Below are 17,100 nucleotides of genomic sequence, written 5' to 3' on the forward strand. Positions count from 1 at the left end.
TCTCCATAAACAAGAAGCTCACATGAGATAAGTTCCACCCCAGAAGATTCCATAGAGACTGGGGTTGAGCTTAAGTCTGCACCCACAGTGAAAATGAGACAAGAATAGTCAGCATTGTTACGTTGTTGTTGCTATGACAAAATGCCTGATACAAACAGCTTCAGGGAAGGGTTATCTTGGCCCACAGTTCCCAGGTACAGTACTGTCCATCAGGAAGAGGAAATCACGAGAGCAGGAGCTCGCGGCAGCTGGCCACCTGTGTCAATAGTCAAGAAGTGAAACGCAGTGAATGAGGGTGCTTTGATCACTTTCTCTTTTATTCAGTTTGGGACCCCAGCCCATGGGATGGTGCCACCCACATTTGGGGAAACCCAGCCCACTGGGCAGTGCTGCCCACATTTAGGGGACCCAGCCCATTGGGTGGTGCTGCCCACATTTAGGGGACCCCAGCCCATTGGGTGGTGCTGCCCACATTTAGGGGACCCCAGCCCATTGGGTGGTGCTGCCCACATTTAGGTATTTTTCACTGTCATTAACTAGATCTAAAATCCCCTTCACAGACAGCTCCATGTTTCCATGATGAGTCTGACCTTATTAAGTTGACCACCAACATTAACTACCACACAAACCAAGTATTAGTGGTGGATATTGGACATTGATTTGGGTGTTTGGCAGGGATGGGCTGGAAGGGGCTGGAGAGATAGCTCAGTAGATAAGAATGCTGCTTGTGCCAGGCAGTGGTGGCGCACGCCTTTAATCCCAGCACTTGGGAGGCAGAGACAGGTGGATCTTTGTGAGTTGGTAGACCAGCCTGGTCTACAGGGCAAGTTTCAGGAAGGCTCCAAAGCTAGAGAAACCCTGTCTTAAAAAAACAAAAAGAAAGAAAGAAAGGAAGGACGGACGGACGGACGGACGGACGGACGAAAGAAAGAAAGAAAGAAAGAAAGAAAGAAAGAAAGAAAGAAAGAATATGCTGGCTGGTTTTGTTGTTGGTTTTTTTGTTTGTTTGTTTTTTGTTTTTTGAGACAGGGTTTCTTGGTAGCTTTGGAGCCTGTATGGCCTCGAACTAGCTCTTGTAGACCAGGCTGATCTCAAATTTACAGAGATCTGCCTGCCTCTGTCTCCAGAGTGCTGGGATTAAAGGAGTGTGTCACCACAGCCCGGCTAATGCTGGCTGTTCTTACAGAGAACCTGGGTTCAGTTTATGTGGTGCTGTGGATTGAACCCAGGACTTCTTGCATGCTAGCTTGGCATTCTACCAACTGAGCTACATCTTTGCCCTTCAGTTAATGCTATAACATAGTTCTTATATTGCAAAAGATTGAGATGAACCAGTAAGAGATTAGACACAGGAATAGACAGAAATTCTGTACTTGGGGGTGGGTATGATAATCAGACTTCACATTTTCTAACAAAAAGAGAGATGCAATATACAATCAACCCGGTGCATCCATGGGTTCTATAATCATGAATTTGGCAACCATGGAACAATATAGTTTTAAAAATTATAGGCTGGGCTGTGGTGGCACACGCCTTTTTTCCCAGCACTCGGGAGGCAGAGGCAGGCAGATCTCTGTGAGTTAGAGGCCAGCCTGCTCTACAAGAACTAGTTCCAGGACAGGCTCCAAAGCTACAGAAAAACCCTATCTCAAAAAAACAAAAAAAAAATTACAGGGGACTAGAAATATGACTCAGATGTTAAGAGAATTGGCTGCTCTTTCAGAAGGCCAGGTCAATTCCCAGAGCCCACAGGACAGTTCACAATCCATCTGTAACTTCAGTTCTGGATCTGATGTTCTCTTCTTGCCTCCACCTGGCACCAAGTACACAGGTGGTGCACAGACCTACCTGCAAACAAAACCAAGTTTAAAAATTAAAAAAAAAATTGCACCTGAGGGCTGGTGAGATCTCAGGGGTTAAGGCTACTTACTGCTCTTCTAGAGGGCATACATGGAATACATTTACATACACAATTTTTTTTTGCTTTTTTCTTTAAAACAGGGTTTCTTTGTATAGCTTTGGAACCTGCCCTGAAACTTGCTCTATAGACCAAGCTGGCCTTAAACTCAGAGATCCTCCTGCCTCTGCCACCTGAGTGCTAGAATTAAAGGCATACACCACCACCACCCACCTTGAGACTCTGTCTCCAAAACCAAAACCAAAACAAATAAAAATTTACAAAGACAGTGTACCATAGTGTCACTTGACATTGTTGGCTGTCCAATAATTCCTCTCTGCACTTTGGAACTTCCTTTTGATTATGGTATTTGAGGGACATGGTACCTAGACAAACTAAAGAGGGAAGGTCCTAGACCAGGCGGTGGTGGTGCTCTCCTTTAATCCCAGCACTTGGGAGGCAGAGGCAGGTGGATCTCTGTGAGTTTGAGGCCAGCCTGGTCTACAAAGCAAGTTCCAGGACAGCCTGAACTGTTACACAGAGAAACCCTGCTTTGAAAAACAAAAACAAAACAAAGCAAACAAAAAATGGAAAAGAAAAAAGGGAAAGGTCCTTCCTTCTACCTCTAGCTACCTCGATGTAAGGAGATGCCTTAGCTCGATGAGTCTAAAGCCTTGTATAATCACTCTGATATGGCAGCCCCACATGTGGCTGGTGTAGGACACGGGCTTGGGAACCTCTTCCAGTGGCTCCTCTAGCCTCAGCTTAGGTCCAGAGTAAGGCTGGATGACTAAGGATGTGAGGAAGGTGCCTTTGTTTGCTGCCTCCCCTCAACAGAAGAGAGGCAGCCTCAGCACTGAGACTCCAGTGCTTTCTCAAGCACACAGCCCTCAGCTCCCTGCACTCTGCACCTTCACAGGCTCTGCCAGGGCCACAGCTGACACTCCATGGAGCTAGAGGCCAGATGGAAGCTTTGGGGTCCCATTGAGTCAGGGTGCCTATAGTAGGTCTGCTGTAGGAATTCCTGCAGCCAGCAGCCTTTAAATTACCCGCCTACTTGGGCGAGGCCTCTTATACTATTTATGCCGATGTAAAGTGCACATCTGGCCTCTTTTCCGGTCGCTGTTCTACCATTCAGCAGAGGATTGTGACTTGTGAGTCTACCCCTAAATAAATATCCCTCTATTATTCTAAGTTCTGAGCTAGTGTGGGATTTCTTTTACTCATTCTTCATCATCTGGCGCCCCACATAGATTCAGACTCCACAGGGTGGACGGCCTGAGTGCTTAATGGGTTCACAGCCCAGAAAGTCTCCCAACCCTGCCTGCTCGGCTTGCTTTTACCTAAGCAATTTTTTGTAAAACTCATGCCACAGCAGAGCTAACTGTGTCCAGCAACTTGCGAATTTCCCAAGCTTGCAAAGATCCTCTCCCCACTGCTGTGTTTCTTGCCTCATGGTGTCTCTTGTACAGTTTCCAGTTTGTGCTCCCTGATCGAAAGTTCTGGGCTTATTGCTCCATGTATGGAATTGATCTAATTGCTTTTAATTTGTCAAGCAAAGCATATTTCTCAGTATTTAACCAGTACCAATTAAACTAAAGTGGTTCAGGACCATGCATGTTGCCACCAGTTGCATCACTGCTAGTTGTGACTCTGCAACCATGACACCTGCTGGACAATAAAGATTATTACACCTAAAACAATTTACTGGATCTCATAACAGGTAGTTAATAAATCAATATGGCAGACTACATTAACATTGAAACATTTAGTAACTTTTTTGCTAATACTGTGGATTGTATTCTTCAAGGCTTATATGGTTATGGTGATACATCCGTTTATTAGATATTGGGACTCAGTTTTTTCTTCATATTATATCCTTAAGAAAGAATGTGGCACTTTTAGAAATGATACAGTCTTTACAGATTAATAATGAACAGCTAGTTGACAGGATTAATATCATCAAAAATCAAAAGTTACCTGAAAAAAATTAATACTATTGAAGAGGGTAACATTAATTTGACAGACAAAATTGAACCTATGTCTAATGGTATTGAGAAATCTGAAAGAATTCATACTGTTGAATTTGACAATCAAAATTTGTTAAAAAGTTATGATAGGTTAGCAGATAGAGTATCTCTTCAAGATGGCAATCTGCACACTATCCAAATAATGTCCAAGGATGAGGTGTTATCTTTAAAGGAAAAACTTCAGACCTTGGAATCACATGTGCAGAATGAGGACCAAAGGCTAGGTGCCTCAGTGAAATCACTAAAAATATATACAGGCCAGGAGATTCAGGCTTTACAAAAGACAATAGTAAAAAGATTAGAAATTATTGAGGAAATTAGTGGAGCTGATGAGCAGGGAAAGAAGGCACAAGGACAGGATTCAACATCGCCAGTAGCTGTCAGAGATGACTTACCCAGGGTTTTAGCTTCCTGCCCTGTAATCAACTCTAAAAAAGCATCAAGTTCTAAAGGCCCAAAAGGGTCCAAAGAAGGTAGATGGAAACCTTTACGAATAATCTAAAAGAAATTAAGCAAGCTGTCGTAACTTATGACTTGCATTCTGCATTTGTTAGGGAGATGATAAAGACATGGGCTTCTAGCATTAAAACTGCATCACATGACTGGTTTCAGTTAGCTTCAGTAGTCCTGGATGATGGGCCTTAACTGATGTTTAAATGTTATTTAAGGGAAGAGGCTAAAATTTTAGAACAGGGGAAAGCAAAAGGACTTGAGACTTCCCAAGATCAAGTTCTTGGTGAGGGCACTTATGTTGACTCACAGGCTCAAGCTCTTTACAATGAACAAATCTTGTCCCTATGCCACAAAGCAGCCTTAAATGCTTGAGACAGGATTCAAGAATTAGAAAAATGAATTGAATCATATGAATCATATGCCAGGGTTAAACAGGGCCAGAGAGAACTCTTTACTGACTTTTTACAAAGATTAACTAAGGCTATACAAATAGGAGTAACAGACCCAGATGTTAGACGAGTACTTATTGAATCTCTAGCTTTTGAAAATGCCAAATTAGAATACAAAAAGATACTTGGGCCTTTAAAGGTTAGATCAACACCCATGGATGAGTGGATCCTGCATTCAATGAACATTGAGACATTTGACTATAATACTGAATCTTGGTTAGGAGAAGCAATTTCCAAAGGAATGAGGAGACATCAAAATGCCAAATGTTTTGATTGTGGTAGATAGGACATCTGAGAATGGATTGTAGACAAGAAATTCCTAGGAATAATATCTCCTCTGGGAATGGCAAGAATAGGAGGACTCAGCCTTCAGGTATATGTAGAAGGTGTGGCAAAGGCTGACATTGGATCAGTGAATGCAGATCAGCAAAAGACAGACAAGGCAACCCGATACCAAAAGGAAACTCCTTGAGGGGCCTCCCGCAGACCCCCAAGTCAAAAATGGCTCAGTCATTCCCAGTCACTGTAGAGGACATGTCTCACCAGGAGAACTAAAAAATTCAGAGCCTTCTGCAAAAGACCATGAGAGAGAGAGAGAGAGAGAGAGAGAGAGAGAGAGAGAGAGAGAGCTGGCTTTGGAGTTGGATAATGTCTCTGTCCTTCTCTAAATCCAAGCATGTTGTTAAAAGAAAAATTCAGAGTTTCTGTCTCATGTCAAGAGCTATCTGGTATGGAATAGAAAGAAGAAAGAATTTAGAAAAAAAATTTTACTTTTCTTCATGCCTATTTTTGTCTTTCATTAAATATATATGTCTGTATATGTCTATATAAATAATGTTTAAGTTTTCCACAATGAACAATGAATTTTCCTGCAGTAATCTTTGAAGTTTCCAAGAAGAAGATGGGGCCCCACAACAACTCCACCTGGTTGATATGACGTCATGATGCTGATAGCACTACTATAAGACTTGGTTTGGGTACCAGCTGCTCAAGATGGTTCCAACTTGGTTAGCTGAAATGGTGTACATTTTTATAACATTCTGGCCAGAACTCCAAATAGGAACCTCAGAAAAACCCTACCAAATTCTCAGAGACTATTTACAATTATACCAGACAGTAATCTTGGAAGTTAACCATCATTTTACTTTCACAGGATCACATAGGAAGAATATCGCCCCCATGACAGCTGGAAGTAATTCTAGAAGACGATGTCCCCCTCTCCCAACCAAGTTTGTCCTCAGGGTTTATTATAATTGGCATAGGGTTTGGAGTTAGGGGGAAATTATGTAGACTCAGGAATCTTTTTTCTTTCTTTTTTTAAGATTTATTTATTTATTATGTACACAGTGTTCAGCCTCCATATAATGCCTGCAGGCCAGAAGAGGGCACTAGATCTCATTGCAGATGATTGTGAGCCACCATGTGGTTGCTGGGAATTTGAACTCAGGACTTATGGAAGAGCAGTTAGTGCTCTTAACCTCTGTAGGCTCAGGAATCTTTTAAAAAAGAGGGGGAATTGGATGGGATAATAGATTAGTGTAAGCTTACTCACACTAATAATAATAGTGAGAAATAGAGTGAATACTTGTGAGCTATTATTTATAGGCAAATTATATTGAATATGTTCCTATTTTCATCTACAGTATTTGTATATCTAGGCAAAGTTATTTTGTCATATTGTATGCAAGCATGCTTCTACTTCTGCTTAAAATTGGTTTTTTGTTTTTTGGTTTTTTTTTTAGGTTTTTCAAGACAGGGTTTCTCTGTAGCTTTGGAGCCTGTCCTGGAACTAGCTCTTGTAGACCAGGCTGGCCTCAAACTCATAGAGATTCACCTGCCTCTGCCTCCTAAGTGCTGGGATTAAAGGCATGCACCACTACTGCCTGGCATGCTTAAAACATTTTTGTATATTAATACAATTTTTGGATATATTTATCATATTGCAATGTACGTTTCTACCTCTGATCAAGATACTTACACATTGTTTACATTTTGAGGTCATTGTCTTTATTTGTTCACAGTTGTTTATTGTATAGTGTTCTAATATGAAGTCTTAGTCTTTAAGTCATATAGTTATTAAGAATTATAGATCAATACTCATCTATGTTTGTCATAGTTATAGTTATACTAATCAGGTTCTTTAGATACATAGAGATTGTATTCTGCATAGATAGGTAATATTCAACCACTTCAAAGAGATGTAGAATATGGCATTTAAATAACTTAGGGTTCTGATAACATGAGACACAATTGCTCCTGGCAGCACCAATCTATTCCCGAGAGAATGTTGAGCACTGAAGACAGTTCACTCGGAGTTTGTTTTCTTCTTGGCACAATTAGCCTTTGGGCAAGGAACTGCCCATGCCTCAACCGCTGACAAGGTACATGGTATCCAGAAATGGATAAGCAGGACACAAGGAAAAAGACTGTCAAATATTGCCAAGACAGGGTAAGATGGTTTTGAAATTTTTCTTGCCTCTGAAAATGGTCTGTCAGTTATGCTAGGCCTCAGCCAAAGTTAGTTGCTCCAATGTTGCAAATGAGACTTTGGGTGATTGCCCAGGTAGCCAGTTGTCTCTGTCATTTGTTGCATATTTTGGAAGTTTATTATACTTCCTGCTTACTCAAGTAATATTATTTCCCTTCTCAGATCTTCGATGGGGTTGAAGACTAGATAGTTGTAGTTATTTTCTTGTCATGACTTGGCCAAGTTATTTATTATACAAAACTTAAAGTCATTGGGATAGGATAATTATTGAAACATTTATCACGTTTCTTGTTTGAAATATTTGTTCTTATTGTATATAATTTTGTATTAGGCTTAGAACTCTCTTATTTAAACAAAAGGGGAGGTGCTGTAGAAATTCCTATGCCAGTAGCCTTTAAGTTATCCACCTACTTGGACTTGGCCTCTTATACTATTTATGCCAATGTAAAGCACGCATCAAGTCTCTTTTCCCGCTGCAGGATTCAGATGCTGTTCTGCATTCCAGCAGAGGATTGTGGTTTGTGACTCTACCCCTAAATAAATAACTGTCTATTATTCTCAATTTTGAGATAGGGTGGGATTTCTTTTAAGCATCCTTTTTCATAGGTCAAAAGAGAGGGTTGGATCATGGAGCTGGAGTTACAGAGAGTTCTGAGCCTCTATGTAGGCTCTGGAGACTTTCGTTGTTGCCACTGTACATTTTCTGTGTATCCCTGGTGGCCTGGAACTTGTTAGACCAGGTAGGCCTTGAGCTTGTAGTAATCCTCCTGCCTCCTAAATGCTGGGATTATAGTTATGTGCTACTATGCCCAGCTTTTTGAGTATTTTTATTATTGTTGTTTTGTTTTTTGGGACAGAGTTTCTCTGAGTAGCACTGGCTGTTCTGGAACTTGCTCTATTGAGCAGAGTGAGCCTGGTCTTGAACTCGTAGAGATCCACCTGCCTCTGCCTCCCAAGTACTGGGATCAAAGATGTGCACCACCACCCAGCTGCTTTTGAGTATTTGTATGTGTGTGCGCATGTGTATGTGTGTGCATGTGCAGGCCGAAGGTCAATGCTAGGTGTCTTTCTCTGTTATTCTTCATCTTTGTGTGTGTGCATCAGGGGGAGGATGTTTTCTGAGTTTTCCTTCTAGTCTGCTGGCACTTAACCTGAAAGTTTGGTGCTGGTGCAGGATAAACGATAGGAACTATTTCATGACTCTCACCTGTCCAAAATGATTTTAAGGTTAGTATAGTGATGATAAAACATGTACTGATTCTAAAATATCAAAATAACTGAGCTTCTTGGAATTGGAGAAACAATGAAGCCAGAGAAACTGACAGGGACAAAGCTCTGAGGACTGGGACAGAGGCTGAATTAAGGGGATGGACTGGCTGGTTCTGTGTGTGTCAACTTGACACAGCTAGAGTCATCTGAGGAGCGAGCCTCAGTTGAGAAAATGCCTCCATGAGATCCAGCTGCAATGCATTTCCCATTGATCATTTTCTGGTGATCAATGGGGAAAGGCCTAGCCCATGGTGGGTGGTGACATCCCTGGACTGGGTTCTATAAGGGGGCAGGCTGTGCAAGCCATGTGAAGCAAGGCAGTAAGCAGTTCCCCTCCATGGCTTCTGCATTAGCTTCTGCTTTCAGGATCCTGCCATGTATGAGTTCCTGCCCTAACTTCCTTCAGTAATGAACAGCAATATTGAAGAGTAAGCCTAATAAATCCTTTCCTCCCCAACTTTTTGGTCATGATGTTTGTCACAGCAATAGAAACCCTAGCTAATACAAAGGAAATGAGAATTGTAGCTGTAGTAGTACAGGGAGGTAACAGTGGTCCATACAGGTTGGCAGGCATGTGTGGACAGATAGCAGGTCTCTAAAATTACTGAAGCAAAGGTCATAGTGACTTTGGTAGGAGTTGTTTTAAGAGGTCTGGTAGGAACAAAAACGCTCAGTAAGAAAAAACCCTTAGAAACAAGACAGTACAGAACACAAATGAAAAGTCTACTATGAAAGAGTGAGAAGAAATGGGGTAAAAGTGGAAGACAGATGGTTTGGGGGGGAACCATGCTTGTTTATGGATTTAAGTAACTCGATAATGAAGAGAAATAAGTGGTATAGACCTGAGAGAGACACTTGCACCAATGAGAAATTTCAATGTGCTGAATGTGTTTAGGAATAACAAGCAAAGGACTGGTGAGATGGCTCAGCAGTTAAGGGCACTTGCCACCAAGCCTGACAATCTGACCACCCCCCCCAAACCCACAAAGTGGAAGGAAAGAATCGACTCCTGCAAACTGCTCTCTGCCCTTCATACACATGCCATGGCACATGCATGTACACGCAGAGGCATAATCACCAAAGGAAAGCATTTAAATTTGTTGTTGTTGAAGGCTTTTTCAGCATCTAATGAGATAATCATATGGTTTCTTTCTTTCAGTTTGTTTATATGGTGGATTACACTGACAGATTTTGTATGTTGAACCATCCCTGCATCTCTGGGATGAAGCCTACTTGGTCATAGTGAATGATTTTCCTTTTTCTTTTTCTTTTCTTTCTTTCTTTCTTTTTTTTTTTTTTTTTTGAGACAGGGTTTCTCTGTGGCTTTGAAGCCTCTCCTGGAACTAGCTCTTGTAGACCAGGCTGGTCTCAAACTCACAGAGATCTGCCTGCCTCTACCTCCCAAGTGCTGGGATTAAAGGCATGGGCCACCACCGCCCGGCAATGAATGATTTTTCTATTGTGTTCTTGGATTCGGTTTGCCAGTGTTTTATTGAGTATTTTTGCATCAATGTTTGTGAGTGAGATTAGTCTGTAATTCTCTTTCTTAGTAATGTCTTTGTGTGGTTTGGGGATCAGGGTAATTGTTGCCTCATAAAAAAAGTTTGGCAGTGTTCTTTCTGTTTCTACTGTGTGGAAAAATTTGAGGAGTATTGGTATTAGTTCTTTGAAAATCTTGTAGAATTCTGCACTAAAACCATCTGGTCCCGGGCTTTTTTTGGTTGGGAGACTTTTGGTGACTGTTTCTATTTCCTTCGTGGTTATAGATCTATTTAATTTGCTTATTGGGTCTTGACTTAATTTCGGTATGTGGTACTTAACCAGAAAATTGTCCATTTCCTAAAAGTTTTCCAATTTTGGGAAGTACAGGTTTTTGAAGTATGACCTGATGACTCTCTGGATTTCCTCTGTGTATGTTGTTATGTCCCCCTTTTCATTTCTGATTTTGTTAATTTGGATATTGATTTGGGATCCCCTCTGTATGCTGTGAACACCATTGGTTAATAAAGAAGCTGTTTTGAGCCTGTGACAGAGTAGAGAAGAGCTTGGCAGGAAAAACTAAACTGAATGCTGGGAGAAAAAAGGCAAAGTAAGGGAGAAGTCATGTAGCCCTGCCAGAGACAGACCCTGGAACTTTACCTTGTAAGCCACAGCCACATAGCAATACACAGATTAATGGAGATGGGCTAGTTTAGGATATAAAAGTTAGACAGAAATACGCTTAAGCTATTGGCCAAACAATATTACAAATAATATGGTTTCTGTGTGATCATTTCAGGGCTGAGCAGCAGGGAACTAACTAGTGGCTTCCAACAACAGATATTCTCTCTCTGCCTTTTGGTTAGTTTCGATAAAAGTTTGTCTATTTTGTTGATTTTCTCAAAGATCCAACTCTTCGCTTCATTGGTTCTTTGTATTGTTTTCTTTGTTTCTATTTTGTTGATTTCAGTCTTCAATTTGATTATTTCCTGTTGTTTAGTCCTCCTGGGCGAGTTTGCTTCTTTTTGTTCTAGAGCTTTCAGGTGTTCTGTTAGTTCACTAGTGTGGGGCTTGTTCCAACTTCTTTATGAAGACATTTAGTGCAATGAACTTTCTTCTTAACACTGCTTTCATAGTACCCCATAAGTTTGGGTATGTTTGTGCAGTCATTTTCATTGAATTTTTATTTGGTCTAGGTCACCTGTCCTGCAGGGTTTGTCAGGCTGAGGACGAGGGAGTCCATACCAAATTGGTCTTACATATTTTAAAGTGACTAAGTCTAGTAGCCAGGCAGTGGTGGGGCATAATGGAGTTTTGTTGGGACCTAATGGAGTACTGGCCTTCCTACTCACCTCCCCCTGTTGGTGACCTTTCTTGCCCTTGTTCTGGGTACTCGCACAGTTGTTTAGCAACCCTGCTTCCTGAGTACACATTGCCTTGGCCACAACCCAAGGATCCAGCTATGAGGTCTCCATCCTGCTGACCCACCTGTCTGGGTTAGGTATAAAACCCCCTTGGTGATGTACAATAAACGGCTTCTGATTCTGCAACATCCAGAGTGCGTGTTTCATTAATCCTGACATCCTTTGCTTGGACTTGGCATCCAGGCTGCGCTGGTCCGACACCTTTAATCCCAGCACTTGGGAAGCAGAGGCAGGTGGATCTCTGTGAGTTCAAGGCCAGCCTGGTCTACAAGAGCTAGTTCCGGGGGCTGGAGAGATGGCTCAGCGGTTAAGAGCATTGCCTGCTCTTCCAAAGGTCCTGAGTTCAATTACCAGCAACCACATGGTGGCTCACAACCATCTGTAGTGAGGTCTGATGGCCTCTTTCTGGCCTGCAGGCATACAGACAGACAAACTATTGTATACATAATAAATAAATAAATAAATGGATAAATAAATAAATAAGAGAGCTAGTTCCAAGACAGGCCCCAAAGCTACAGAAAAATCCTGTCTTGAAAAACCTAAAAAGTTTGGTTTACTTACAGCCCATCTCCATTCCCCATCATTAAAGGTGACACAGTCCCAACTTTTGCAGAAAGATGATTCTAGGCCACTGCATTGCCTCCTATTATTGAGGTGACCTGGGCACACGTAAAAACCATACTTCCTGGTGTCTGCCTGTCCTGTTGCTCTATAGCCATGATTCAGGTCACGAAAGCAGAAATATAGGTCAGGCCACCAGGTGTTCAATGGGGCCACACAGGTAGTCTGGTAGAGTCTCGTATGACTCTCCATCCTTGAGAACCCAAGTCACTTTGGAGGGTACATGGGGGTTGACTTCTTTAGCAGGAGCAGAGGGAACCAGCATCAACATCAACAGGATCAGGAACGACACTTGGGCCAGACCTTAGGGGATTGGTGGGGTGTCCGGACGCTCCAGGTCTCGCCGCTATAGTACTCTTGTAGGACAAAGGGATCCGCTGAGCAGGCATGTGGATAATGGACCCAAGAGGCGATGTCATCCACCTTGAGGACGGTTGATGTTGTCAGATAAACCATGTAGGGCCCCTTCCACCTCAGTTCCAGAAATTTTGGGTGATGCCTCTGGATAAAGACCCAGTCTCTGGGCCTGAGTCTGTGAGGGGTTGGAACAGAGGCAGCTTCATAAATTACCCTAAGCTTAGGCCATATGGTTTTATGGACTGATTGGAGTTGCTGGATGGCATTGAACAAGTCCTGATCATCTAAGGCAGCATCAGGTCAGTTTGTAAGCTAGAAATCATGGGGGGAGGGTACCCATACATAATTTCAAAAGGAGTCAGACCCATTTGATAGGGGGTATTTCTGACTCTAAAAAGGGCAAAGGGAAGGAGAGCTGCCCAGTTAGCACCAGTCTCCAAGGCCAATTTAGTTAAAGTCTCTTTTAGGGTTCTATTCATCCTTTCTACCTGTCCTGAGCTCTGGGGTCTATATGCACAATGAAGTTTCCAATCAGTCCCCAGTGCAGCGGCTAGTCCCTGACTTACCTGAGAGATGAAAGCAGGGCCATCACCTGACCCTATCATGATTGGGAACCCATATCTAGTCAAGATTTCTTCAATCAGCTTCTTTGCCACCATGATGGCTGTTTTGTGCTTGGTGGGGAACACTTTAGTCTATCCCAAGAAAGTATCTATAAACACTAAGAGTTATTTGTATCCAAATTTTCCAGACTTGATTTCAGTAAAGTCTACTTCCTAGTACGTACCTGGTTGAGTCCCTCACTGACGGGCCCCTGGGTTGGAGGGGTGCTTACCACATTTGTCAGCTGCCATGCCTCGCATTGTGTCACTATCTGCTCAGTAGTCTGGCTTCCATCTTCAGTTTTGTCCTGGGCCCTTCACAACAGGTCCTGCATTCTACGTGTTCCCAGAGGAACAGTGAGGAGCAGTGTATTTTAAGTATCTCATATCCCAGTCTTTGGGGTAGGATGACTCACCTACTGGTGGTTTTTCCTCTCTTCACTGGACCATGGGGAGAGTATGTATCCAGAATAAATCTTCAGGTGTATACTTGGGGATTTGTGGCAGGCCCCTGGTTCTTGGGTCAGTTAGAGTCACCATAGTCTTTGGGGCTGAAGCTACCTCTTTTACTGTTTTATGGTCGGGTTGTTTCCCAATTGTATAGTTCTGGAACCTTTTTAATGTCCAGGGCAGTGTATTATTGCCAACTTTGTACCCCCGCATAATGCTTGTAGGTGACCCAGGATCTCCTGTTTATTTTTAATAGTTTTTCCTTCTGCTGTCAGCAACCCCCTCTCCTGAAAGATAGCCCTGTGGATGTGGTCTATGGCAAAGGCATACCTGTTGTCTGTGTAGATGTTTAGCTTTTTGCCTTTCCCAATCTGTAATAGCCTTTGTATGGGCTATTAACTGCCTTTTGTGTCAAGATCCCCTATGGCAGGGGTTCAGCCCATATTGCCTCTGTAGTTGTCACTGTAGCCTCCACATACCTTTGTACATTCCGCACATAACTGCTACCATCTGTGAACCAGGTGACCTCCGCATCTGGGATAGGAGCATCCTTCAGGGCAGGTCTGATGCTGCAGGCCTGAGCCAATATCCCAGAGCAATCGTGTAGCAGTGCCTCTAAGTCCGGATCTGGCAGTAGGGTGGCCGGGTTTAGGACAGTTGGAACATGGAAGGTTATTCAGGTGGGGTTAAGCAGTAGTGCCTGGTAGTGGATCATTCGGGCATTGCTCAGCCACCTGTCTGGGGGTTGCTTCAGCACTCTTTCCAATGCATGGTAGGTCACAATAACCACATTTTGGTCCAGCATCAGTTTGTCTGCATCTTATATCAACAGGGTCACTGCAGCTATGATACGGAGGCATGGGGGCCACCCAGCTGCTCCTGGGTCCAGGTTTTTTTGTGGGGTTTTGTTTGTTTGTTTGTTTTTTGTTTTTGACAAGTAGGCTACTGGTCGCCTCCAAGACCCCATAGTTTGGGCGAGCACTCCCTTTGCTATCCCCTTGCTCTCGTCTACAAACAGGAGAAAGAGTTTATTCACATCCAGCAGTCCACTGCTGGGGCTTCCAGCAGCTTGTGCTTCAGAGCTTCGAAAGCCCTTTGTCCCTTATCTGCCCAGCTAAAGCCCTGACCTCCTGTCGTGGCCTCACATAAGGGTTTGGCAATCTCAGCAAACTCAGGGATCCGTAGGCAGCAGAATCTCACCATCCCCAGAAATCCTCTAACTTGTTTGGCCAGCTTGGGGTTTGGGATCTTTAGCATTCTCTTCACAGGCCTCAGACAACCATTTCTGCCCTTCCTTAAGAACATATCCCAAATAGGTTACGTGTAGTTGACAGAGCTGAGCCTTCTTTACTGAAGCACTTCCTCATGACAGTTGGGCCAGCACACAGGCACTGACCAGCCAAGTCACTAGTGGATACTGGGGGTGTGTGAGCTACGTGGTAAATACTCAGTCTCCAGGATAAATGGCCCAGCGTCGACCGGACCTGGCTGCTGGCTAGTCCTTTGCTTTCAGCCCACAGTTGCAGCTCTGCTGGGATTGCTTCTTTTGTAGTCTACATCAGCTTTGACTGAATGAAGCTCAACAATGTGAAACTTTAAAACTCAAGACTTCACAGATTATAGTAGAGAAAGAAATGGCCTCAACTTGGTCTTACCTGAGTGACTCAGGTTGTTTTTGCTTTGGATACAACTATTTAGTTAGTTGTGCTACAGAGAATTATTTTCTGAGAATCTTAAACTTAGAATGTTAAACTCAGTAGATAACTGACATGTGAAGACAGATAAACAGCTCACCATCCTTCCACCAGGTCCCTCAGACTCTCAGGCCTCTTCTTCCATTTGCTATTCACACTACTAGTAACACAACTAGTTAATTTTGCTTTGATACAGCTTTATGAAACATCTCAAATTGAAATTATTTTCTGTAAAACAAAACAAAACAAAACAAACCCCATACAGCCAGGAGTTTTATGAACCCAAATTGACACCTACTGAATTAAAATATGCAAAATCACTCTAATGCAATTCAGCATTTGAGGAGTACCATTGTATTAATAGAAAATCACTGCCAGGGACAGTCCAAATTTCTTTGTATTTATTATTAGGGCACAAAATTCACAATCCCAGTTTGGAATTACACTAGAGAAAATGGAAAATGCATATCCTGTGCTTAAATGTTAGAGCTTTAATCTGTGTTATATCTTACTGGTGAGGAAAGGTACGTCTTTGGTTTTCTTAGAAAAACAAGTCCAGATTTATTATTTCCAATTAGTGAAAGTGGTTAAGTACCCAGAGGGAAGGTGGTATAGATAGGTAGTGGCAAAGACAGTGTCTGCCTCGCGTCATTTGTCACACAAACACACACACAAATCATTAGGTTTAATTTTAACATCACAGGCCACTTCCACCACGATCCCATTGGCTAGCTGCAGTGTACATAGGTCACTACATTCAGACTATTTGAGGTTTTCATAGGCTGCATTACTTTGCTTTTAATACCTGGTTTTATAGGTATTTAACTCTGTTCTCTTCTGGTTGTTAAGAAACTAGATTGTTTTCTCCTAATCAGTGTTTGATCTGTGTTTTTGAATTTTGATTCAGAAGTAGTCAAATGTCTACGCTGTTACATCCAGAATATTCTTTAGGCTGCCCCACAGCTCTTATGTATATATAGAAACCACAGAGTTAGGATTTTTTTTTAACGAAAAGGTACTGTATTTAAAATGTAAAATAAACTTTTAAAAAGCAGGCACTAATATATATTACTTTCAGCCTTTGATTACAATTTTGTCCTTGCACGTGTTAAGATAAATTATCTTCTAAAAATATTGTTCTTGGGAGCAGTGTATATCACTTTACATTGCAGTTTCTGTCACATGTTCATATCCGAACAATTTTGGTTCTAAACTTTTTTATCGCCTTTGGCTGTTGATTAGTACCGTATAAGTACGATTTCAAAAAGATCTTGAAAGTAATATGTTTACAATCAATTAAAATGTTTATCTGTAAAAGAAAAAAAAGACACACACCGATCTACATAGGAAGGAGAAAAAGACAACTTCCTGAGTAAATGGAAGCTTGGGAATCACGGGAGAGGGTAGAAGACGGGAGAAAGGGAGGAGAGCAGAGAAAAATGTATAGTGCAATAAAAGCAATAAAAAAAAAACTTTTTTAAAGTGTAGCTTGCAAGAGAGACAAGGTAGGTACCAGGGAAGTTCAAGGACTAGGTTTATTTACAAGACGGTACGGTAACTGTCAGAACGCGAGAGTCGGGCCAATCAGCATCCTATTCTGGGCGTGCACTTTTAGATGTTTGGGAGCACAGGTACCTAGAGGGCTGGGTACCTCTCTGACCTTTCCTACCCAACTCTCCCTCCCTGCGAGTCAGCTAGGAAGGACACTGGTGCCCCGTCTAGCCCATCTCCGTAGCCTCTTCACCTACCTTTCTGACGCTTCCCTAAATGCAGCTGCTCCTCCACACGAGCGGCAGAGCGCGCGAACTTCTCTCGTTGCGCAGGCGCCCTGGGCGCCCTGGGCTCGTTCCCCAGCTCGCGCTCTCGCGAGCCAGTGCGTGCGCGCGC

The 17,100-nt window shown here is 42.6% G+C and overlaps 1 long non-coding RNA gene across 1 annotated transcript; it reads right to left on the bottom strand.

Moving 5' to 3' along the window:
- Positions 1-108: 108 nt before the first annotated feature.
- Positions 109-17,044, bottom strand: LOC148121426 (uncharacterized). Its single transcript, XR_015738386.1, has 2 exons — positions 16,962-17,044; positions 109-256 (listed from the first exon to the last, which is right to left on the bottom strand). It is a non-coding gene; the product is annotated as an uncharacterized LOC148121426 (long non-coding RNA).
- Positions 17,045-17,100: the final 56 nt, after the last annotated feature.

This window comes from Myodes glareolus, chromosome 7, assembly GCF_982192425.1.
Source record: "Myodes glareolus chromosome 7, mMyoGla1.1, whole genome shotgun sequence".
Classification (NCBI taxonomy): Eukaryota; Metazoa; Chordata; class Mammalia; order Rodentia; family Cricetidae; genus Myodes; species Myodes glareolus.